A 23,985-nucleotide genomic window follows, 5' to 3' on the forward strand; every position below is an offset into this window, starting at 1 on the left:
TCAGCCCCCCACCAATCTGCTGGCTTCAGCCCCCCACCAATCTGCTGGCTTCAGCCCCCCACCAATCTGCTGGCTTCAGCCCCCCACCAATCTGTTGGTTTCAACCCCCCACCAATCTGCCGAGCAGGAAAAAGTTATATTGGTACCCTTTGAACTCCATTCTTTGACTGCAAGCAGAGATACAGAATATGATGAAAAATGTATACACAAAGTATACTACAAAGTTGAAATATTTTTCATAACTTAACACAGGAAAACATTTTTCAGAATAAAAAAAAAATCTAATAATAATACAGAAAGGATCACCTACCCAGATGAACATGGCAATGCCAAGGAAGCATCAGACAGACCGGATTGGGCACAGTAGTAACCTGCGGGGCAGGGCTGGCACTCCTCCAATGTGCTGAGGCCTGCAGCCATTGAGAATGACCCTGGAGGGCAGGGAACTGGTGAACGGGTCCCATTAGGGCAAAAGTGACCAGCAGGGCAGATGTCATTCTGGGGGTAATGCAAATCAAAAGGCATCTGCAAAGCAGAAAAATAAGGTCATAACGAAGGGATAAAAGCACATTATTATTATTATTATTTTATTATTTAGAAAAAGCGTAGTTGGTAACAGCAATACTATAGTGAAATTATACTGCAACTGTGGTCCTCTTACCCTTGGTGTTATAGGAGTTGGGTTAATGGACCCCTGGGAGCAATAGTACCCGGCGTAGCAGTAACCGGTGGGCTTGCTGAGACCCTCAGAAGAACAATACATTCCTGGTATTATGGTAAAAAGTAAAGCATAACGTCACATGATACTGGAGGCCATTTAACTAGAGCAAAAAGCAAAACTCTTACCCTTTGGAAACATGGGTGCATTATATAGATCTGGGTTATGCTTAAGGTTGGCCTTCCGTGCTGTGCGAAGCAACAGCCAAATGTGATTTCGAAGGTAATTCCTCAATCTTACCAACAAAATTGTACAGCCACTGTCCAATGTATGTGGACTACATTCATCTGCCACCGGCTGCCACACGGCCCGGCTTTAACCAGCAACCACCCTATGCCGCTCATTATTGGGCAGCAGAGGCTGAACACTTGCACACCATCCGGATCCATGAGTCTGTAGACCAATGTTTCCCATCTGTGGCTCTCCAGCTTGTTGCAAAACTACAACTCTCATCATGCCCTTAACATGGCTGTTCTGGTATTGCTGTTAACTGCTAGAGAGTCACAGGTTGGGAACTCCCTTATGATAAAACACCAACAGCAGTCAGTCGGGGCATGATGGGAGTAGTAGTTTTGATAGACCCTCAGTTATGATCGTAGCATCTCTGTCTCACATGCTCACCCGCTGGGCAAGTCTCGCAGTCAGATATCCTTGAAGCTCCGGTCTTGGATCCATACGTTCCAGCTGGACATGGATAAACAGTGACGAAACTGGTACCTGGAGGGCAGTAATGGCCGGAGGGGCAGAGCGCTGGCATTGATATTCCGGAGCCTAAAAATCGGATTGTATTATCCATAACTAATCAATCGTTCAGTGGATGCACATTACGGGTCAGTGATCATCTTCAGGGGTTCATCCAATATCAAAGATCAGTAAACAGAGCAAAAAGTATCCAGAAAATCTGCACATAAATTATGATTAAACCATTAAAGACAAGAAATCTATAACTCACTGTCATTGCCAGATCCGCAGTAAAATCCTGTAGGACAGGGGCTGCAGGCCTCTCGTCCTTCTAGTGACTGGTAGCTGCCGCTTGCGCAGGGTTCTGGTGCTGCAGAGCCTGACGGACAGTAAAACCCGCTGGGGCAGCGATGAGCAGACGGCCGGGGGGAGATCTGACCAGGAGGGCAGTAAAATCCTGGAGCACAAAGACCTTGCCACATGGATTTTCCACTGTCTTAAAACAGAATTTAATGTAAACATTACATAATGGAAAGATGTTCGATAACGATGCACCAATCTTACCCTCCAGCTCCCATAACAAGACGGGTACATTTTCAGACTTTCTAGTCTAAGTTCACACTGTCTAAATATTGAACAATATTAGTAAGGCTGTGTGCCCACTATGCGTTTTTTAAGCGTTTCCGCAGCGGCAATTCTGCCGCAGAAACGCTTAAAAAACGCTTGGTAGAAGGCCTGCCATGTTCTCCAATGATAATCCGCATGTGCTGTGCACATGCTTTGGAAATTCCCGCTGCGGATTATCATTGCGGAAAAATCCGCAGCACTACCAATTATTTTGCGGAAGCGCTGCGTTTTCGCCGCCATTGACTTGCATTGGAACGCATGGAATCCGCATCACTGCATCTGTACATGCAGAATCCATGCGGTTCAATGGGCGGATGGTACCCGGGTCTAGAGAAGAGGAGACTCTCCTCCGGACTCAGGTACCATAGTACCTGTAAAAAAAAGAATAAAATAAAAAATATACATTATACTTACCTTCTGATGGCCCCCGGTGTCCTTGTCTTGGCTTGCCGGCAGCGCGCGGTAGACTAAAAGGACCTGCGGTGACGTCATTTAGTCATGTGACGGGTGACGCAACCGCTGACGTCGGCAGGTCCTTTAGTCTACCGCAAGCTGCCGGCAAGCCAAGACAAGGACACCGGGGGCCATCAGAAGGTAAGTATATACAGTGCCTACAAGTAGTATTCAACCCCCTGCAGATTTAGCTGGTTGACACATGCGGAATTAACTTGGCATTGTGACATTTGTACTGTAGATCAGCCTGGAAGTGGGAAATGCACTGCAGCAAATTTTTTTTTTTTTTTTAAACGTTAAAAGTTAATTCAGAGTGTCATTTATTATTCAACCCCTCAAACCACAAGAATTCTGTTTGGTCCCCCTAAAGTATTAAGAAGTAGTTCAGGCACCAAGAATAATGAGCTTCACATGTGTGGATTAAAGATCTCTTTTGCCAGCCTTTTCTGACTATTTAAGACCCTCCCCAAACTTGTGAACAGCACTCAGACATGGTCAACATGGGAAAGACAAAGTAGCATTCCAAGGCCATCAGAGACAAGATCGTGGAGGGTCACAAGGCTGGCAAGGGGTACAAAACCCTTTCCAAGGAGTTGGGCCTACCTGTCTCCACTGTTGGGAGCATCATCCGTAAGTGGAAGGCTTATGGAACTACTGTTAGCCTTCCACGGCCTGGACAGCCTTTGAAAGTGTCCTCCCGTGCCGAGGCCAGGCTTGTCCGAAGAGTCAAGGCTAACCCAAGGACAACAAGGAAGGAGCTCCGGGAAGATCTCATGGCAGTGGGGACATTGGTTTCAGTAAATACCATAAGTAACGTACTCCACCGCAATGGTCTCCGTTCCAGACGAGCCTGTATGGTACCTTTACTTTCAAAGCGTCATGTCAAGGCTCGTCTACAGTTTGCTCATGATCACTTGGAGGACTCTGAGACAGACTGGTTCAAGGTTCTATGGTCTGATGAGACCAAGATCGAGATCTTTGGTGCCAACCACACACGTGACGTTTGGAGACTGGATGGCACTGCATACGACCCCAAGAATACCATCCCTACAGTCAAGCATGGTGGTGGCAGCATCATGCTGTGGGGCTGTTTCTCAGCCAAGGGGCCTGGCCATCTGGTCCGCATCCATGGAAAGATGGATAGCACGGCCTACCTGGAGATTTTGGCCAAGAACCTCCACTCCTCCATCAAGGATCTTAAGATGGGTCGTAATTTCATCTTCCAACAAGACAACGACCCAAAGCACACAGCCAAGAAAACCAAGGCCTGGTTCAAGAGGGAAAAAGTCAAGGTGTTGGAGTGGCCTAGTCAGTCTCCTGACCTTAACCCAATTGAAAACTTGTGGAAGGAGCTCAAGAATAAAGTCCACATGAGACACCCAAAGAACCTAGATAACTTGGAGAAGATCTGCCTGGAGGAGTGGGCCAAGATAACTCCACAGACCTGTGCCGGCCTGATCAGGTCTTATAAAAGACGATTATTAGCTGTAATTGCAAACAAGGGTTATTCCACAAAATATTAAACATAGGGGTTGTATAATAATTGACCCACACTTTTATGCTTAAAATTTAATAAAATTCAACTGAGCAACATAACTTTTTGGTTTGTAAGATTTATGCTTCTGTTCATAAAACCTACTCTCGTTTGCAGTTTGAAGGCTCTAACTTATTTGCATCTTATCAAACCAGCTAAATCTGCAGGGGGTTGAATACTACTTGTAGGCACTGTATATATTTATTTTACCATTCTTTACGGTCCCACTATATAAATCCATGCCAGCTGCATGGATTTATATACTGTGACCAAGTGACAAGCACTTTCCAAGTGATGCTAAAATCGTGGGAAAGCGCTTGACAGCCCGCATGCGGAAACGCATGTGAAGAAGGCTACACATCCGCATGTCCCTGGCAGGAAAACGCATGTACAATCCGCATGTACAATCCGCATGTACAATCCGAATGTACAATCCGAATGTACAATCCGCATGCGTTTTTTTCTGCCAGGGAGATGCAGAAACGCTCAGGAAAAAATACGAAGCATTTGTGCATTGTGGGCACATAGCCTAATTGAGATACCATATGAGACATAATCACTTGAGCATATAGGGCAAAAGCCTGAGGCTGCAATACTAGAAGATCCTGATATCTCCTATTCTGATTCAGGTCCAGTAATGTCAAGAATTTCATGGAGACTCTGTGAACACAAAACACCATCTCCATCCCTGTGTTAGAGGGTCAGTTTGTGTCCTCTGTGCCTTCCCAGAGTGAGGTGACGCGTTTGGGGTCACTTACTGACAAATACATGGGAGGTTTTACCTGGAAAAGATTATACTCAAGTTAAGAAATAGTGTCGTAGAACTTGATAGTTAGACATCAGAGCAGTGGCGCAGAACTTGGTGGTTACACATCAGAGCAGAGGCGCAGAACTTGGTGGTTACACATCAGAGCAGAGGCTCAGAACTTGGTGGTTACATATCAGAGCACAGGAGCAGAACTTGGTGGTTACACATCAGAGCAGAGGCACACAACTTGGTGGTTACACATCAGAGCACAGGAGCAGAACTTGGTGGTTGCACATTAGAGGAGAACTTGGTGGTTGCACATCAGAGCAGAGGCACAGAACTTTGTGGTTACATATCAGAGCAGAGGCACAGAACTTGGTGGTTACATATCAGAGCAGAGGCACAGAATTTGGTGGTTACATATCAGAGCAGAGGCATAGAACTTGGTGGTTACACATCAAAGGAGAGGCACAGAACTTGGTGGTTACACATCAGAGCACAGGAGCAGAACTTGGTGGTTGCACATCAGAGCAAAGGCATAAAACTTGGTAGTTACACATCAGAGCAGAGACACAGAACTTGGTGGTTACACATCAGAGCAGAGGCACAGAACTTGGTGGTTACACATCAGAGCAGAGGCACAGAATTTAGTAATTACAATTAATATCAGGAACGGACTGTTAATAATTTTGTTCGCCATCTCATTCTGATATATCATCAGCAGCTTTCCTTGACTTAAGGACCCATAGGCTTCACCATGTGACCACAATTCCCTCACACAAAAGGCAGCATAATAAAGGTGATTTCTACAGATAATCTGACGCATCACCTGTAAAGGTGGAGATTTGGATTAGGACTTCTCCTAAAGCAGCCCCAGGCTTTGGGCCTAGAAGTTCAGGTGATTCTGTGTTTCCCCTATTCCTCTGAACCTTGCAGACGATTCTTCCAAAAATGCAGAATATTTACAGAAAAATGCTTCATAATAAAGGTTTGCACATATAATATGTCCTCAATATAATTCTTGATAGTAACTTACCATTACAGAAGTGCCCAGATGGACACAGCTCACAGTCATCAGGTGACTTATTGCCACTGACTGGAGCATAGGTGCCACTGTCACAAGGAACAGGCGAGGGGGCACCTTCCGGGCAGTAGTATCCAGGGGGACAAATTGCTTGATTGGAACGGGAAGAGCAAACATCACAGAAGTATCCGGCCTCGCAGTCCCCTAACAACAGAAACAGTGACAGCTATGAACAAAGACGCCATCTCTCAACTACTAAACCCTCAATCACATGGGACCATTGGTTCAGCTGAGATTTTAAGAAAACTGTAGAAAGTGAATTGACTGATAAATGAAATTGTATACACACATGCAAACATTTTCTGCAGTTTCTTAAGGTGGTGCCCAAACTACTGGCATAGAGATAATAATATTACATGTCATTATTAGTGTTGAGCGATACCTTCCGATATCGGGAAATATCGGATCGGATTGGATCGGACCGATACCGAAAAAGTATCGGATATCGCCGATTCCGATACCGGAAACCAATGCAAGTCAATGGGACATAAATATCGGAATTAAAATAAACCCTTTCTTTCCTTGTAGGTTATTTCTACATGAAGGAAAACAACTAAGAATAATGTAGAATGTATTGGGGGAGGTGGGGGAGACAATAAAGGCATAGAGGTTTAGCCCAGTCAAATGGAATAGCAGGAATTAATATTTTTTTATTATGTTCTGAGTTACGGAAATATTAACTATGTTAAGTATTTTTATATTTTGTCAGATATTTATGTTTCACTACTTCCATGCTCTTCACCTTCTTTTTTACTTCTCCCACACTTTCTCCTTCATCATCCTCAGCATCTTTTTCATCCACTTCTTCTTCACCTTCTTCTTCTTCACCTTCTTCGTATTATTCTTTTTTTTACATTCTTCATATTCTACTTCTTCATCTTCTTCATATTCTTCTTCTTCATCATATTCTTATTTGTGACAGGCATTCCTGTAGTTGTTATCTATAAAAGGTTGGACATTACACCTTTCGTTCTGCCCGTCACAAAAGATTTACAACAGGATTTGTCCGCGTTCAGTTTGGCCTGCAGCAGCAGGTCTTTTCCAGGGGCACCACGAGGAGGAACGGACTCACCCCCATACACTGCTTAGTCATCTTCTGCTTATAATTTAGATATTATCTTTTGCTCTGATTTTTAGTCTTATGCTTAATGTTCTTCCGCTTTTTGTTCTGCAGCTTCTTGTATTTCTGCTTCTTGGTTTTCTGTCTCTTGTTTTTCTGTATCTTGGTGCTTGTCTTCTCTTCTTTGTCTTCTTGGTCAACTTCTTCAGGGTCATCTTCTTGGTCTTCTTCGGGGTGGTCTTCAGGGTCGTCGTCTTCGGGGGTCCTCGTCTTCGGGGTCCTCGTCTTCTTCGGGTTGGTCTTCTGGGTCCTCGTCTTCGGGGTCCTCGTCTTCTTCGGGGTGGTCTTCAGGGTCCTCGTCTTCTTCGGGGTGGTCTTCAGGGTCCTCGTCTTCTTCGGGGTGGTCTTCAGGGTCCTCGTCTTCAGGGTCATTGTCTTCGGGGTCCTCGTCTTCTTAGGGTTGGTCTTCAGGGTCCTCGTCTTCAGGGTCCTCGTCAGGGAGATCCAGAGTGATTACCAAGAACCATTTCAAAAAGCTTGAACTTGGAAATGTAGCAGAAGGTACAAGAAAGCTGAGGAACTACCGAGGACCAGCTGACGGTACTGGAACCCGGATGGATAGCAGAAGGTACAAGAGCCAATGGAACTACCGAGGACCAGCTGATGTTACTGGAACTCGGTTACTAAGCAGGAGGTACCTGTGCCAGAAAGCACTACCAAGGACCAGCAGACGTTGGTGGAACTTGGATACCGAGAAGGAGGCACCTAATCCAAAGGCACTGCCGAGAACCAGCTGACGGTACTGGAACCCGGATGGGTAGCAGAAGGTACAAGAGCCAATGGAACTACCGAGGACCAGCTGATGTTACTGGAACCCGGATGGGTAGCAGAAGGTACAAGAGCCAATGGAACTACCGAGGACCAGCTGATGTTACTGGAACTCGGTTACTAAGCAGGAGGTACCTGTGCCAGAAAGCACTACCAAGGACCAGCAGACGTTGGTGGAACTTGGATACCGAGAAGGAGGCACCTAATCCAAAGGCACTGCCGAGAACCAGCTGACGGTACTGGAACCCGGATGGGTAGCAGAAGGTACCCATGTAAAAAAAAAGTTCAAGGCCGCGAGCCGGCCGCAGTTACCAAAACCCACAGTCCTACAGAGGGTGCTTGTCCTATTGGCACTATGGAACCAGCCTTCATTGCCAGATCCCGCAGGCCACATAGGAGTCACCTAAACTGCAGGCACCATAGAGTCGGCTAACCCGACCGCAACACGACAGGACAACGCATTGGAGGCAAAGTGACGTTGACACTACCCGGAAACAGCTGGCGTGCTGGAACCAGGCTGGGCAGGAGGGAGTACCCGTGCCAAAGACACTGCCGAGAACCAGCTGACGGTACTGGAACCCGGATGGGTAGCAGAAGATACAAGAGCAAATGGAACTACCGAGGACCAGCTGACGGTACTGGAACCCGGATGGGTAGCAGAAGGTACAAGAGCCAATGGAACTACCGAGGACCAGCTGATGTTACTGGAACTCGGTTACTAAGCAGGAGGTACCTGTGCCAGAAAGCACTACCAAGGACCAGCAGACGTTGGTGGAACTTGGATACCGAGAAGGAGGCACCTAATCCAAAGGCACTGCCGAGAACCAGCTGACGGTACTGGAACCCGGATGGGTAGCAGAAGGTACCCATGTAAAAAAAAAGTTCAAGGCCGCGAGCCGGCCGCAGTTACCAAAACCCACAGTCCTACAGAGGGTGCTTGTCCTATTGGCACTATGGAACCAGCCTTCATTGCCAGATCCCGCAGCCCACATAGGAGTCACCTAAACTGCAGGCACCATAGAGTCGGCTAACCCGACCGCAACACGACAGGACAACGCATTGGAGGCAAAGTGACGTTGACACTACCCGGAAACAGCTGGCGTGCTGGAACCAGGCTGGGCAGGAGGGAGTACCCGTGCCAAAGACACTGCCGAGAACCAGCTGACGGTACTGGAACCCGGATGGGTAGCAGAAGATACAAGAGCAAATGGAACTACCGAGGACCAGCTGACGGTACTGGAACCCGGATGGGTAGCAGAAGGTACAAGAGCCAATGGAACTACCGAGGACCAGCTGATGTTACTGGAACTCGGTTACTAAGCAGGAGGTACCTGTGCCAGAAAGCACTACCAAGGACCAGCAGACGTTGGTGGAACTTGGATACCGAGAAGGAGGCACCTAATCCAAAGGCACTGCCGAGAACCAGCTGACGGTACTGGAACCCGGATGGGTAGCAGAAGATACAAGAGCAAATGGAACTACCGAGGACCAGCTGACGGTACTGGAACCCGGATGGGTAGCAGAAGATACAAGAGCAAATGGAACTACCGAGGACCAGCTGACGGTACTGGAACCCGGATGGGTAGCAGAAGGTACAAGAGCCAATGGAACTACCGAGGACCAGCTGATGTTACTGGAACTCGGTTACTAAGCAGGAGGTACCTGTGCCAGAAAGCACTACCAAGGACCAGCAGACGTTGGTGGAACTTGGATACCGAGAAGGAGGCACCTAATCCAAAGGCACTGCCGAGAACCAGCTGACGGTACTGGAACCCGGATGGGTAGCAGAAGGTACCCATGTAAAAAAAAAGTTCAAGGCCGCGAGCCGGCCGCAGTTACCAAAACCCACAGTCCTACAGAGGGTGCTTGTCCTATTGGCACTATGGAACCAGCCTTCATTGCCAGATCCCGCAGCCCACATAGGAGTCACCTAAACTGCAGGCACCATAGAGTCGGCTAACCCGACCGCAACACGACAGGACAACGCATTGGAGGCAAAGTGACGTTGACACTACCCGGAAACAGCTGGCGTGCTGGAACCAGGCTGGGCAGGAGGGAGTACCCGTGCCAAAGACACTGCCGAGAACCAGCTGACGGTACTGGAACCCGGATGGGTAGCAGAAGATACAAGAGCAAATGGAACTACCGAGGACCAGCTGACGGTACTGGAACCCGGATGGGTAGCAGAAGGTACAAGAGCCAATGGAACTACCGAGGACCAGCTGATGTTACTGGAACTCGGTTACTAAGCAGGAGGTACCTGTGCCAGAAAGCACTACCAAGGACCAGCAGACGTTGGTGGAACTTGGATACCGAGAAGGAGGCACCTAATCCAAAGGCACTGCCGAGAACCAGCTGACGGTACTGGAACCCGGATGGGTAGCAGAAGGTACCCATGTAAAAAAAAAGTTCAAGGCCGCGAGCCGGCCGCAGTTACCAAAACCCACAGTCCTACAGAGGGTGCTTGTCCTATTGGCACTATGGAACCAGCCTTCATTGCCAGATCCCGCAGCCCACATAGGAGTCACCTAAACTGCAGGCACCATAGAGTCGGCTAACCCGACCGCAACACGACAGGACAACGCATTGGAGGCAAAGTGACGTTGACACTACCCGGAAACAGCTGGCGTGCTGGAACCAGGCTGGGCAGGAGGGAGTACCCGTGCCAAAGACACTGCCGAGAACCAGCTGACGGTACTGGAACCCGGATGGGTAGCAGAAGATACAAGAGCAAATGGAACTACCGAGGACCAGCTGACGGTACTGGAACCCGGATGGGTAGCAGAAGGTACAAGAGCCAATGGAACTACCGAGGACCAGCTGATGTTACTGGAACTCGGTTACTAAGCAGGAGGTACCTGTGCCAGAAAGCACTACCAAGGACCAGCAGACGTTGGTGGAACTTGGATACCGAGAAGGAGGCACCTAATCCAAAGGCACTGCCGAGAACCAGCTGACGGTACTGGAACCCGGATGGGTAGCAGAAGATACAAGAGCAAATGGAACTACCGAGGACCAGCTGACGGTACTGGAACCCGGATGGGTAGCAGAAGATACAAGAGCAAATGGAACTACCGAGGACCAGCTGACGGTACTGGAACCCGGATGGGTAGCAGAAGGTACAAGAGCCAATGGAACTACCGAGGACCAGCTGATGTTACTGGAACTCGGTTACTAAGCAGGAGGTACCTGTGCCAGAAAGCACTACCAAGGACCAGCAGACGTTGGTGGAACTTGGATACCGAGAAGGAGGCACCTAATCCAAAGGCACTGCCGAGAACCAGCTGACGGTACTGGAACCCGGATGGGTAGCAGAAGGTACCCATGTAAAAAAAAAGTTCAAGGCCGCGAGCCGGCCGCAGTTACCAAAACCCACAGTCCTACAGAGGGTGCTTGTCCTATTGGCACTATGGAACCAGCCTTCATTGCCAGATCCCGCAGCCCACATAGGAGTCACCTAAACTGCAGGCACCATAGAGTCGGCTAACCCGACCGCAACACGACAGGACAACGCATTGGAGGCAAAGTGACGTTGACACTACCCGGAAACAGCTGGCGTGCTGGAACCAGGCTGGGCAGGAGGGAGTACCCGTGCCAAAGACACTGCCGAGAACCAGCTGACGGTACTGGAACCCGGATGGGTAGCAGAAGATACAAGAGCAAATGGAACTACCGAGGACCAGCTGACGGTACTGGAACCCGGATGGGTAGCAGAAGGTACAAGAGCCAATGGAACTGCCGAGAACCAGCTGGCGGTGCTGGAGCCCAGGGTAAATACTAAAAACAGAAGAGCCAGAGGTGTATTTGGAGGAGGTTTTAAATCCGTACTACAGTGGATGTGGACAAAGCAGGAGAATTTGCCGGACACACAGCTGGGGATCAGCTGACGTTACTGAATCCCAATAACACTGGAGCAAGCGTTGACTGTGCAGACGGCACTTCTGAGCAGCAACTAGCGGTATTGGAGCCCAGGGTAAATACTAAAAACGGAGGAGCCAGAGGTGTAATTGGAGCAAGTTTTAAATAAGTAGCACAGTGAATATGGACAGAGCAGGAGAAATTGCCGTGAACACAGCAGGGGAACAGCTGACGTTACCGAACCCCAATAACACCGCAGCAAGTGTTGACTGTGCAGACGGCACTTCCGAGCGCCAACTGGCGGTGCTGGAGCCCAGGGATAAGAATGAAAACAGAGGAGCCAGAGGTGTAATTGGAGCAACTTTAAAATCTGTAGTAGTGAGAATGTGGACAGAGCAGGAGAAATTGCCATCCGCACAGCAGGGGAACAGCTGACGTTACTGAACCCCAATAACATGGTAGCAAGTGTTGACTGTGCAGACAGCACTTCCGAGCGCCAACTGGCGGTGCTGGAGCCCAGGGATAAGAATGAAAACAGAGGAGCCAGAGGTGTAATTGGAGCAACTTTAAAATCTGTAGTAGTGAGAATGTGGACAGAGCAGGAGAAATTGCCGTCCGCACAGCAGGGGAACAGCTGACGTTACTGAACCCCAATAACACGGCAGCAAGTGTTGACTGTGCAGACAGCACTTCCGAGCGCCAACTGACGGTGTTGGAGCCCAGGGTAAATACTAAAAACGGAGGAGCCAGAGGTGTAATTGGAGCTAGTTTTAAATAAGTAGCACAGTGAATATGGACAGAGCAGGAGAAATTGCCGTGAACACAGCAGGGGAACAGCTGACGTTACTGAACCCCAATAACATGGTAGCAAGTGTTGACTGTGCAGACGGCACTTCCGAGCGCCAACTGGCGGTGCTGGAGCCCAGGGATAAGAATGAAAACAGAGGAGCCAGAGGTGTAATTCGAGCAACTTTAAAATGTGTAGTACAGTGGATGTGGACAAAGCAGGAGAAATTGCCGTCCGCACAGCAGGAGAACAGCTGACGTTACTGAACCCCAATAACACGGCAGCAAGTGTTGACTGTGCAGACGGCACTTCCGAGCGCCAACTGGCGGTGCTGGAGCCCAGGGATAAGAATGAAAACAGAGGAGCCAGAGGTGTAATTCGAGCAACTTTAAAATGTGTAGTACAGTGGATTTGGACAAAGCAGGAGAAATTGCCGTCCGCACAGCAGGAGAACAGCTGACGTTACTGAACCCCAATAACACGGCAGCAAGTGTTGACTGTGCAGACGGCACTTCCGTGCGCCAACTGGCGGTGTTGGAGCTCAGGGATAATACTGAAAACAGAGGAGCCAGAGGTGTAATTGGAGCAACTTTAAAATCTGTAGTAGTGAGAATGTGGACAGAGCAGGAGAAATTGCCGTCCGCACAGCAGGGGAACAGCTGACGTTACTGAACCCCAATAACATGGTAGCAAGTGTTGACTGTGCAGACAGCACTTCCGAGCGCCAACTGGCGGTGCTGGAGCCCAGGGATAAGAATGAAAACAGAGGAGCCAGAGGAGTAATTGGAGCAACTTTAAAATGTGTAGTACAGTGGATGTGGACAAATCAGGAGAAATTGCCGTCCGCACAGCAGGAGAACAGCTGACGTTACTGAACCCCAATAACACGGCAGCAAGTGTTGACTGTGCAGACGGCACTTCCGAGCGCCAACTGGCGGTGCTGGAGCCCAGGGATAAGAATGAAAACAGAGGAGCCAGAGGTGTAATTGGAGCAACTTTAAAATCTGTAGTAGTGAGAATGTGGACAGAGCAGGAGAAATTGCCGTCCGCACAGCAGGGGAACAGCTGACGTTACTGAACCCCAATAACATGGTAGCAAGTGTTGACTGTGCAGACAGCACTTCCGAGCGCCAACTGGCGGTGCTGGAGCCCAGGGATAAGAATGAAAACAGAGGAGCCAGAGGTGTAATTGGAGCAACTTTAAAATCTGTAGTAGTGAGAATGTGGACAGAGCAGGAGAAATTGCCGTCCGCACAGCAGGGGAACAGCTGACGTTACTGAACCCCAATAACACGGCAGCAAGTGTTGACTGTGCAGACGGCACTTCCGAGCGCCAACTGGCGGTGCTGGAGCCCAGGGATAAGAATGAAAACAGAGGAGCCAGAGGTGTAATTCGAGCAACTTTAAAATGTGTAGTACAGTGGATTTGGACAAAGCAGGAGAAATTGCCGTCCGCACAGCAGGAGAACAGCTGACGTTACTGAACCCCAATAACACGGCAGCAAGTGTTGACTGTGCAGACGGCACTTCCGTGCGCCAACTGGCGGTGTTGGAGCTCAGGGATAATACTGAAAACAGAGGAGCCAGAGGTGTAATTGGAGCAACTTTAAAATCTGTAGTAGTGAGAATGTGGACAGAGCAGGAGAAATTGCCGTCCGCACAGCAGGGGAACAGCTGACGTTACTGAACCCCAATAACATGGTAGCAAGTGTTGACTGTGCAGACAGCACTTCCGAGCGCCAACTGGCGGTGCTGGAGCCCAGGGATAAGAATGAAAACAGAGGAGCCAGAGGAGTAATTGGAGCAACTTTAAAATGTGTAGTACAGTGGATGTGGACAAATCAGGAGAAATTGCCGTCCGCACAGCAGGAGAACAGCTGACGTTACTGAACCCCAATAACACGGCAGCAAGTGTTGACTGTGCAGACGGCACTTCCGAGCGCCAACTGGCGGTGCTGGAGCCCAGGGATAAGAATGAAAACAGAGGAGCCAGAGGTGTAATTGGAGCAACTTTAAAATCTGTAGTAGTGAGAATGTGGACAGAGCAGGAGAAATTGCCGTCCGCACAGCAGGGGAACAGCTGACGTTACTGAACCCCAATAACATGGTAGCAAGTGTTGACTGTGCAGACAGCACTTCCGAGCGCCAACTGGCGGTGCTGGAGCCCAGGGATAAGAATGAAAACAGAGGAGCCAGAGGAGTAATTGGAGCAACTTTAAAATGTGTAGTACAGTGGATGTGGACAAATCAGGAGAAATTGCCGTCCGCACAGCAGGAGAACAGCTGACGTTACTGAACCCCAATAACACGGCAGCAAGTGTTGACTGTGCAGACGGCACTTCCGAGCGCCAACTGGCGGTGTTGGAGCTCAGGGATTACAGTTCAGGTGGTAGAAACATGAACAGAACAGGAGACCTGGATACTGTTGCCAACCAATTATTTATTCTGGAAGAGGACTGGCAAATTCATGAGAGATCCAGGCCTTGTTCATTTTGAGAAAAGTAAGCCGGTCAACGTTATCGGAGGATAGTCGCATGCGACGGTCTGTTAGTACACCACCTGCGGCACTAAAGACGCGTTCCGATAATACACTAGCAGCAGGGCAAGCTAGCACCTCCAGTGCATACTGACTAAGCTCTGGCCATGTATCCAGCTTACAGACCCAAAACTTGAAGGGAGAAGAGCCGTCTGGGAGTACACTAAGAGGGCAAGACATGTAGTCTGTCACCATCTGACGGAAACGTTGCCTCCTGCTGACTGGAGCTGTCTGTGATGGTGTAGACATTTGTGGCGGCGGGGACACAAAACTTTGCCACATTTCGGCCATACTGGTCTTGCCTTGTGCTGAGGCGCTGCTTCTGCTCCCTCTTTGTGCAGAGCTTCCTCCACTGCCTCGACGCACTGAGCTGCTTTGTAAAGCACTAGCAGCACTGCTCTCGGTTGGAATGGAGAACATGATGGAATGCACCAGTGCGTCTTGGTACTCCCGCATTTTACGCTCCCGGTTCAATGGTGTTATGAGGCTTTGTAAGTTGTCCCGGTAGCGAGGATCTAGGAGGGTGGACACCCAATAATCAGCCGTGTTGAGAATGTGGGCGATGCGGCGGTCGTTTCTGAGGCACTGCAGCATGAAATCAACCATGTGCTGCAGACTGCCAACTGGCCAAGAAACGCTGTCCCCTGCTTGAGGCGTGATCTCTGCCTGCTCTGCATCACCCCACCCTCGCTCTAGATACTGACTACTAGAGCATTGTGTACCTCCCTCCTCTGGACAGATGTCTTCCTCATCCATTGACTCCTCCTCATCCTCCTCACAAAGTGTCCCCTGCCTAGGCCTTTGTGAGGAACCACATTGCGCAGACTGTAGAGAAGCAGATGGCATTTGTGACTCCTCATCCTCCACCTCTTCCAAAACCTCGTCCCTTAGTGCTTGCAGTGTTTTTTCAAGCAGGCAGATAAGGGGGATAGTCATGCTGACTAGTGCATCATCTGCACTCGCCATCCGCGTGGAATAATCGAAGGCACGCAAAACGTGGCAAATGTCCTTCATAGAGGCCCACTCAGTGGTGGTGAAGTGTGAACGGCGCGCACTGCGACTTGTTTGCGCCTGCTGCAGCTGGTACTCCATTACTGCTGCCTGCTGCTCACACAACCTCTCCAACATATGTAACGTTGAATTCCACCTGGTGGGTAGGTCACATATGATGCGATGTTCCGGAAGACATAATCGGCGCTGCAGAGCTGCAATGCGTGATCTTGCATTGCTGGAACGCCGCAAGTGAGCGCACTCTATGCGGACCTTGTGAAGCAGTGCATCAAGATCCGGATAGTCCCTCAAAAAACTCTGCACGACCAAGTTGAGCACATGTGCCAGACATGGGATGTGAGTGAGGTTGCCTAGGCCCAGAGCTGCCACCAGATTTCGGCCATTGTCACACACTACCATGCCTGGCTGGAGATTCGCTGGCACAAACCACACGTCACTCTGCTGCTTGATGGCATTCCAGAGCTCCTGCGCTGTGTGGCTTCGATTCCCCAAAGAAATTAATTTTAATACGGCCTGTTGACGTTTGGCCACGGCTGTGCTCATATCGGTCATCATAACAGGTAACCGTTCACGGGTCGATGTGGAGGTAGACCGTGACGGCTCCTGCAGCGCTGATTCAGAGGAACTGGAGTATGAGGAGGAGTCAATGTGTACAGACTGGATTCCTGCAATCCTTGGAGTTGGCAGAACACGTACAGCGCCACTCTCAAGATCTGTACCCGGCTCCACAACATTTACCCAATGGGCAGTGAGGGAAAGGTATCGTCCCTGTCCATGCTTACTGGTCCACGCATCAGTGGTCAGGTGGACCTTGCTACTGACGGCGTTTTGTAGCGCATGTTTAATTTTTCCCTCCACATGATGTTGCAGGGCAGGGACGGCTTGCCTGCTGAAATAAAAGCGGCTGGGCACGTTGTATTGTGGGACTGCCAATGCCATAAAGTTACGGAATGTGTCAGTCTCCACCAGCCTGAATGATAGCATTTCAAGGGCCAGTAGTTTAGCAATGCCAGCATTCAGAGCCTGTGCTCGGGGGTGGTTTGCCGAGTATGGGCGCCTTTTCTCCCATGCCTGTGCTAACGATGGCTGTAGACTGGCCTGGGAGTGTGAGGATGACTGGGAAAGTGGTGCTGTGGGTGGAATTACACTGTGTCTCTGTACAACAGTGCCAGAGATTCTTCCATGGCGATCCTGTGAGGAAGCCGAACCAGCTGTGTGTGAGCTGGAGGAAGAGGCTACAACACGAGCTGAAGAGGTGGTAGGTGGCGCTGTAGGTTGGCCTAGGTCTTCAGTGTGTTTGTGTAACTCCACCACGTGCTTGGTCCGCACATGTTTCCACATATTTGTGGTATTGAGGTTGCTGACACTTTTCCCTCTTTTCACCTTCTGATTACACAGCTTGCATTTGACAAAGCAAATGTCATCTGCAACTGTGTCAAAAAAGGACCAGGCACTGCAAGTCTTGGGAGCGCCCGCTTTGGATTTTGGAAGAGCCATGCTCCTAATGGGTGCCGAAGTGGAGGCTACAGGCAACCAAGTCTGCCCCCTCCCTCTCCCTCCTTTTTGGGCCGTTCGGGGAATCTCTTCCTCAGAGCTGCTCCCACCACCTTCCTGTCCCTCACGCCATGATGGGTCAAGGACCTCATCATCTACACCACCCTCTTCAAACAACTGCTTCTCCTGGGTAGTCTCGACAGCACAGTACGCACCAGAAAGTGGCACCTGAGTCTCATCATCAGATGCGTACTGAGGTGTGCTGCTGACCATAGGCACTGGCCCACCCGCCTCTTCAGATTCAGAGAGACAAAACGGTTGCGCATCACTGCATACTACCTCTTCTTCAAATTCTCGAATTCTGCTTGGCTGGCAGCCTCTTTCCAAGCCAAGAGATTCAGAGAACAGAAGTAGAGATGGCTCCTGTCCAGGGCTCTCTGACTGCCTGGGCAATTTGGCAGGTGGTGAAGAGACAGATGGGTGCTCTTCAGTGCTCAGGACCTGAGAGGATCTGGAACTAATTGAAGTCGATGCGTTAGCTGCCATCCATCCGACAATGGCTTCAATTTGGTCCTCGCGCAGCAGTGGGGTACGGCTAGCTCCTACAAAGCTGCGCATAAAGGACTGTTCCCTGGTAAAACTGGGGGATGCTGAGTCACTGGTGCCCGCAGCAGGCACAGAATCCCCACGTCCTCTCCCTGCAGGCACAGAATCCTCACGTCCTCTCCCTGCAGAAACTCCACGCCCACGCCCACGACCACGACCACATGCCTTACTCCCTGCCTTCTTCATCTTGGTAGACTGATAAAGATAGGCAGAAAAGTACTAAGGGCTTAGTGTGCTTATTCCTGAACAGCTGCTAACAGGTATAAGAAACACTAATTTTATAAAGTGTGGACTAGACTTTAATATGAGCTAATGTGGCCTACACAACTGTAAAGTGGAGTGTTTGGTGAACTTTATTTAGGTTTTTTTTGTCACAAAAAGACACTGGATGTGCCTAAAGATGTAATAACGATAGTATCACAAACTTTTTGTAGCTATTACAATGTAGGAAGGTAACCTACAATGCAATAGATGAGGCTGCAAAAAATAGGCTAATACTAATCTGGCTGGGGCTGCAGGGCCCAATGCTGCAGAAAGGCTCCTCTATCTACTCCTATATAGTGTGTTTGGAATCAATTTAGCTGAATATGGATGGAACCACCACACTAATAGGAGATATCAGGAAAAATTATGAATTGGCAATAAAGGACAATGTATGAGGCAGTGACACACACTGAGTGCACTACAACCAGACGGGGTTGAAGCACACACTACAGGGTGAGCTGCACTCACACACCAGACCTTGCAGACAGCGGTGAACAGTACAGATGCAGAGCACTGTGCACTAGTGCTGCAAGACGGAAAAAAAATTCTCTATCTACTCCTATATAGTGTGTTTGGAACCAATTTAGCTGAATACAGATGGAACCACCACACTAATAGGAGATATCAGGAAAAATTATGAATTGGCAATAAAGGACAATGTATGAGGCAGTGACACACACTGAGTGCACTACAACCAGACGGGGTTGAAGCACACACTACAGGGTGAGCTGCACTCACACACCAGACCTTGCAGACAGCGGTGAACAGTACAGATGCAGAGCACTGTGCACTAGTGCTGCAAGACGGAAAAAAATTTCTCTATCTACTCCTATATAGTGTGTTTGGAACCAATTTAGCTGAATACAGATGGAACCACCACACTAATAGGAGATATCAGGAAAAATTATGAATTGGCAATAAAGGACAATGTATGAGGCAGTGACACACACTGAGTGCACTACAACCAGACGTGGCTGAAGCACACACTACAGGGTGAGCTGCACTCACACACCAGACCTTGCAGATAGCGGTGAACAGCACAGGGAACTGTGCACTAGCACTGCAAGGCACAGTGATTTAGAAAGTAGCTTGGGTAAAGCAGTATAGAGCAAATAGGTAGCTAAAACTGTCCCTCAGAACAACAGCGTCCTATCCCTAACTGAATTCACAGCAGAGTGAGCTCAAAATGGCGGCGGTGGCTTTTATAGTGCATCATGACATCATTTCAGCAGCCAATCACAGCCATGCCATTAGTTAAGATGCCTACATGCCTAACAGGATGTGCCCACACTTCTTAGGATCCTCATTGGCTGAATAAAATGAAAATGTCTCATTGCATTATGGGAACTTCCGATTCCGGTATACGATATTGCAATAGTATCGGAATTAAGTATCGGAATTCCGATACCGCGAATATCGGCCGATACCCGATATTTCAGTATCGGAATGCTCAACACTAGTCATTATAAAGAAAACATAAATATATAAAGTCATGGCCGAAAGTGTTGGGTTGGCACCCTTGAAATTGTTCCAGAAAGTGAAGTATTTCTCCCAGGAAATTATTGCAATTACCCATGTTTTGTTATACACACATTTATTTCCTTTGTGTGTATTGGAACAATACAAAAAAAAACTGAAAAAAGGCAAATTGGACTTAATTTCACACAAAACCTCAAAAATGGGCCGGACAAAATTGTTGACACCGTCAGGTTATTATTTGGTTGCAAGCCCTTTGGAATAAATACCAGCAATCAATCGCTTCATATAACCATCAACAAGCTTTTTACACCTCTCAACTGGAATCTTGGACTCTTCTTTTGCAAACTCCTCCAGGTCTCTCATACAGTTATATGAAAAAGTTTGGGCACCCCTATTAATCTTAAACTTAATGTTTTCTTAAAATTGGTGTTTTTGCAACAGCTATTTCAGTGTGATATATGTAATAACAGTTGGACACAGTAATGTTTCTGCCTTGAAATGAGGTTTATTGTACTAACAGAAAATGTGCAATCTGCATTCAAACAAAATTTGACAGGTGCAGAAGTATGGGCACCCTTATCATTTTCTTGTTTTAAATACTCCTACCTACTTTTTACTGACTTACTAAAGCACTTTTTTTGGTTTTGTAACCTCATTGAGCTTTGAACTTCATAGCCAGGTGTATGCAATCATGAGAAAAGCTACTTAAAGTGGCCACTTGCAAGTTGTTCTCCTGTTTGAATCTCCTCTGAAGAGTGGCATCATGGGCTCCTCAAAACAACTGTCAAATGATCTGAAAACAAAGATTATTCAACATAGTTGTTCAGGGGAAGGATACAAAAAGCTGTCTCAGAGATTTAACCTGTCAGTTTCCACTGTGAGGAACATAGTAAGGAAATGGAAGAACACAGGGACAGTTCTTGTTAAGGCCAGAAGTGGCAGGCCAAGAAAAACATCAGAAAGGCAGAGAAGAAGAATGGTGAGATGAGTCAAGGACAATCCTCAGACCACCTCCAGAGTGCTGCAGCATCAACTTGCTGCAGATGGTGTCACTGTGCATCGGTCAACTATACAACGCACTTTGCACAAGGAGAAGCTGTATGGGAGAGTGGTGCGAAAGAAGCCATTTCTGCAAGCACGCCACAAACAGAGTCGTCTGAGGTATGCAAATGCACATTTGGAGAAGCCAATTTCTTTTTGGAAGAAGGTCCTGTGGACTGATGAAACCAAGATTGAGTTGTTTGGTCATAGATAAAAACGTTATGCATGGCGGCAAAAAAACACAGCATTCCAAGAAAAACACTTGCTGCCCACAGTAAAATTTGGTGGAGGTTCCATCATGCTTTGGGGCTGTGTGGCCAATGCCGGCACCGGGAATCTTGTTAAAGTTGAGGGACGCATGGATTCCACTCAGTATCAGCAGATTCTTGACAATAATGTTCAAGAATCAGTGACAAAGTTGAAGTTACGCAGGGGATGGATCTTTCAGCAAGACAATGATCCAAAACACCGCTCCAAATCTACTCAGGCATTCATGCAGAGGAACAATTACAATGTTCTGGAATGGCCATCCCAGTCCCCAGACCTGAATATCATTGAACATCTGTGGGATCATTTGAAGAGGGCTGTCCATGCTCGGCGACCATCAAACTTAACTGAACTGGAATTGTTTTGTAAAGAGGAATGGTCAAAAATACCTTCATCCAGGAAAAACACCAATTTTTATAAAACATTAAGCTTAAGATTAATAGGGGTGCCCAAACTTTTTCATATAACTGTATTTAAAGGTGTTTTCTCCCAATAGAAAAGTTAAGCTCGCTCCACAGGTGATCAATGGGATTTAGATCCGGACTCTTGAAGTCGTTTTGGGGGGGTCCTGCTGGAAGACCTAGGATGCAAACCCAGCTTTCTGACAATGGGCACTACACTGTGTCACAAAATCCTTTGGTAATGTTCAGATGTCATGATGCATTACACACAGTCAAGGCACCCAGCGCCAGAGGCAGCAAAACAACCTCAAAACATCTGTGACCCTCCACCATATTTGACTGTGTTCTTTTCTTTGTAGGCCTGATTCCGTTTTCGGCAAACAGTAGAATGATGTGCTTTACCAAAAAGCTCTATCTTGGTCTCGTTTATCCACAAGACACTTTTCCAGAAGGATTTTGGCTTACTTGTTTACATTTTGGCAAACTGCAGTCTAGCTTTTTATGTCTCTGTGTCAGCAATGGGGTCCTCCTGAGTCTCCTACCATAGCGTTTCATTTCAATTAAATGTCGATGGATAGTTCGCGCTGACACTGATGCACACTAAGCCTGCAGGACAGCTTGAATTTCTTTCGACCTTGCATGGGGCTGCTTATCCACCATCCGGACTACCCTTAACCTTTCATCAATTTTTCTCTGCCGTCCACGTCCAGGGAGATTAGCTGCAATGCCATGGGTTGTAAACTTCTTGATTATGTTGCGCAATCTGGACAAAGGAACATCAAGATCTCTGGAGATGGACTTGTAGCCTTGAGATTGTTGATATTTTTCAATAATTTGGGTTCTCAAGTCCTCAGACAGTTCTCTTCTTCTTTTTCTGCTTTCCGTGCTTAGTGTGACACACACAGACACAACAGTGCAAAGATTGAGTCAACTTCTCCCCATATTATCTGGCTTCAGGTGTGATTTTCATATTGCTCACACCTGTTACTTGTCACAAGTGAGTTTGAATGAGCATCACATGCTTGAAACAAAGTTGTTTATCCACAATTTTGGAAAGGTGCCAACAATTTTGTCTGACTTATTTTGGGGGTTTTGTGTGAAATTATGTCCAATTTGTTTTTTCTTCTCGTGTGTTGTTCCACTACACAGAAAGGAAATAAACGTGTATAACAAAACATGTGTAATTGCAATAATTTTCTGTGAGAAATACTGTATACATAGGGTAGAGATACAGTGCACTTGTCAACTTCTTGAAATCAGTGTCTGGGAGTGCGCTATTCTGCGTGCACCACCTTTTATTGGCCATGCCCATTCTCCTTCACAACATACTCAGACAAAGAAACCTTCCAAAATCCCTGATTTCTGCAAGATACCAGCAGGACCAGGGAGATTTGCTGATTCTTCCAGGAGCTCTTGCCTTATTGCAGGAGCCTCCAAAACTTTCTAGTTGATTTGGCAAATATGAGACAGATAGGAAAATTGACAGACAAATAGAAAGAAATATAGTTAAATAAGAGAAAGAAAGTTAGAAGATTAATAGATGAATATGTAGAGCAGAAAGACATACCTGAAATATCTCCATCCTTACAGAACTTTCCGGCTGGACACACATCTCCCGTAACACCATCAGTTGGGTTTGCAGTCTCAGCTCTCCCAATGCACCAGTACCCGGGTAGACAAGGCCCAGATGGTTCTGTGAGACCCTCATCTGCACAGTAGTAACCGGAAGGACAGGACCTGCACTGTCCTGCAGAATGAAGGAGAGAATTCTCTGTTTTGTCATGTCAGGGGCACGGTCCTGCTGTTTGATAATGACCTTTTCTATATCGCAATGCAACATTGTACAAACCTTGTGCCATCAGTTGCTGGCTGGGGTTGTAGGTGCCACGTGGGCACCTCTGTTCTGCTCCAGACTGACTTCCTCTAGGGCAGATATTACCAGCAGGGCACGGCTGTGGCATGACAACTCCACCGAGATCCGACGTGTCACAGTAGAATCCTGGGGGGCAGACTTTACAGCTGGATTCTCCCTCCAGGTCTTGAAAATACCCTGTATACATAAAGACAGAATACATGTAGTAGAAAGTAATCACTGTATCTACAACACCCGAGACGTACCATGTATGCAGGACACGGGAGCAGGTGATCCGGATGGACAGTAATGACCCTGAGGGCAAAATGACCCTGTGATCCCATCGACAGGTGACTCAGATATGGCTCCCAACACACAGTAGTATCCTGCAGAGCAATTCCCTAGAAAAGTACAACAACCAATTTTCCCCTAATCTTAAAACTTGTGCACTCTGTAAGAGAGGACTGTACCCTATAAACCGGCACCAACCTGAGGAACGGGACAAAGCTTCTCCCCTGCAGAATCTCCCAGCAGGACAAGGCAGACAAGACTCAGGAGAAGACATCCCCAAGTATGACTGGAAGGTGCCTGAAAGACAGGGCAGAGGACCTTGGCTGCCCAGAGGACAGTAGTACCCGGCAGGACACAAACTCCCA

General features: G+C 48.0%; 2 long non-coding RNA genes across 2 annotated transcripts; both read right to left on the bottom strand.

Moving 5' to 3' along the window:
* Window positions 1-326: 326 nt before the first annotated feature.
* Window positions 327-1,483, bottom strand: LOC141171830 (uncharacterized). The gene is made up of 3 exons (XR_012252374.1): window positions 1,340-1,483; window positions 662-765; window positions 327-525 (listed from the first exon to the last, which is right to left on the bottom strand). It is a non-coding gene; the product is annotated as an uncharacterized lncRNA (long non-coding RNA).
* Window positions 1,484-23,061: 21,578 nt separating this feature from the next.
* LOC141171831 (uncharacterized) lies at window positions 23,062-23,716 on the bottom strand. Its single transcript, XR_012252375.1, has 3 exons — window positions 23,596-23,716; window positions 23,327-23,527; window positions 23,062-23,224 (listed from the first exon to the last, which is right to left on the bottom strand). It is a non-coding gene; the product is annotated as an uncharacterized lncRNA (long non-coding RNA).
* Window positions 23,717-23,985: the final 269 nt, after the last annotated feature.

Source organism: Phyllobates terribilis, unplaced genomic scaffold, assembly GCF_046119375.1.
Source record: "Phyllobates terribilis strain yellow unplaced genomic scaffold, ASM4611937v1 Scaffold_12__6_contigs__length_324123572, whole genome shotgun sequence".
NCBI lineage: Eukaryota > Metazoa > Chordata > Amphibia > Anura > Dendrobatidae > Phyllobates > Phyllobates terribilis.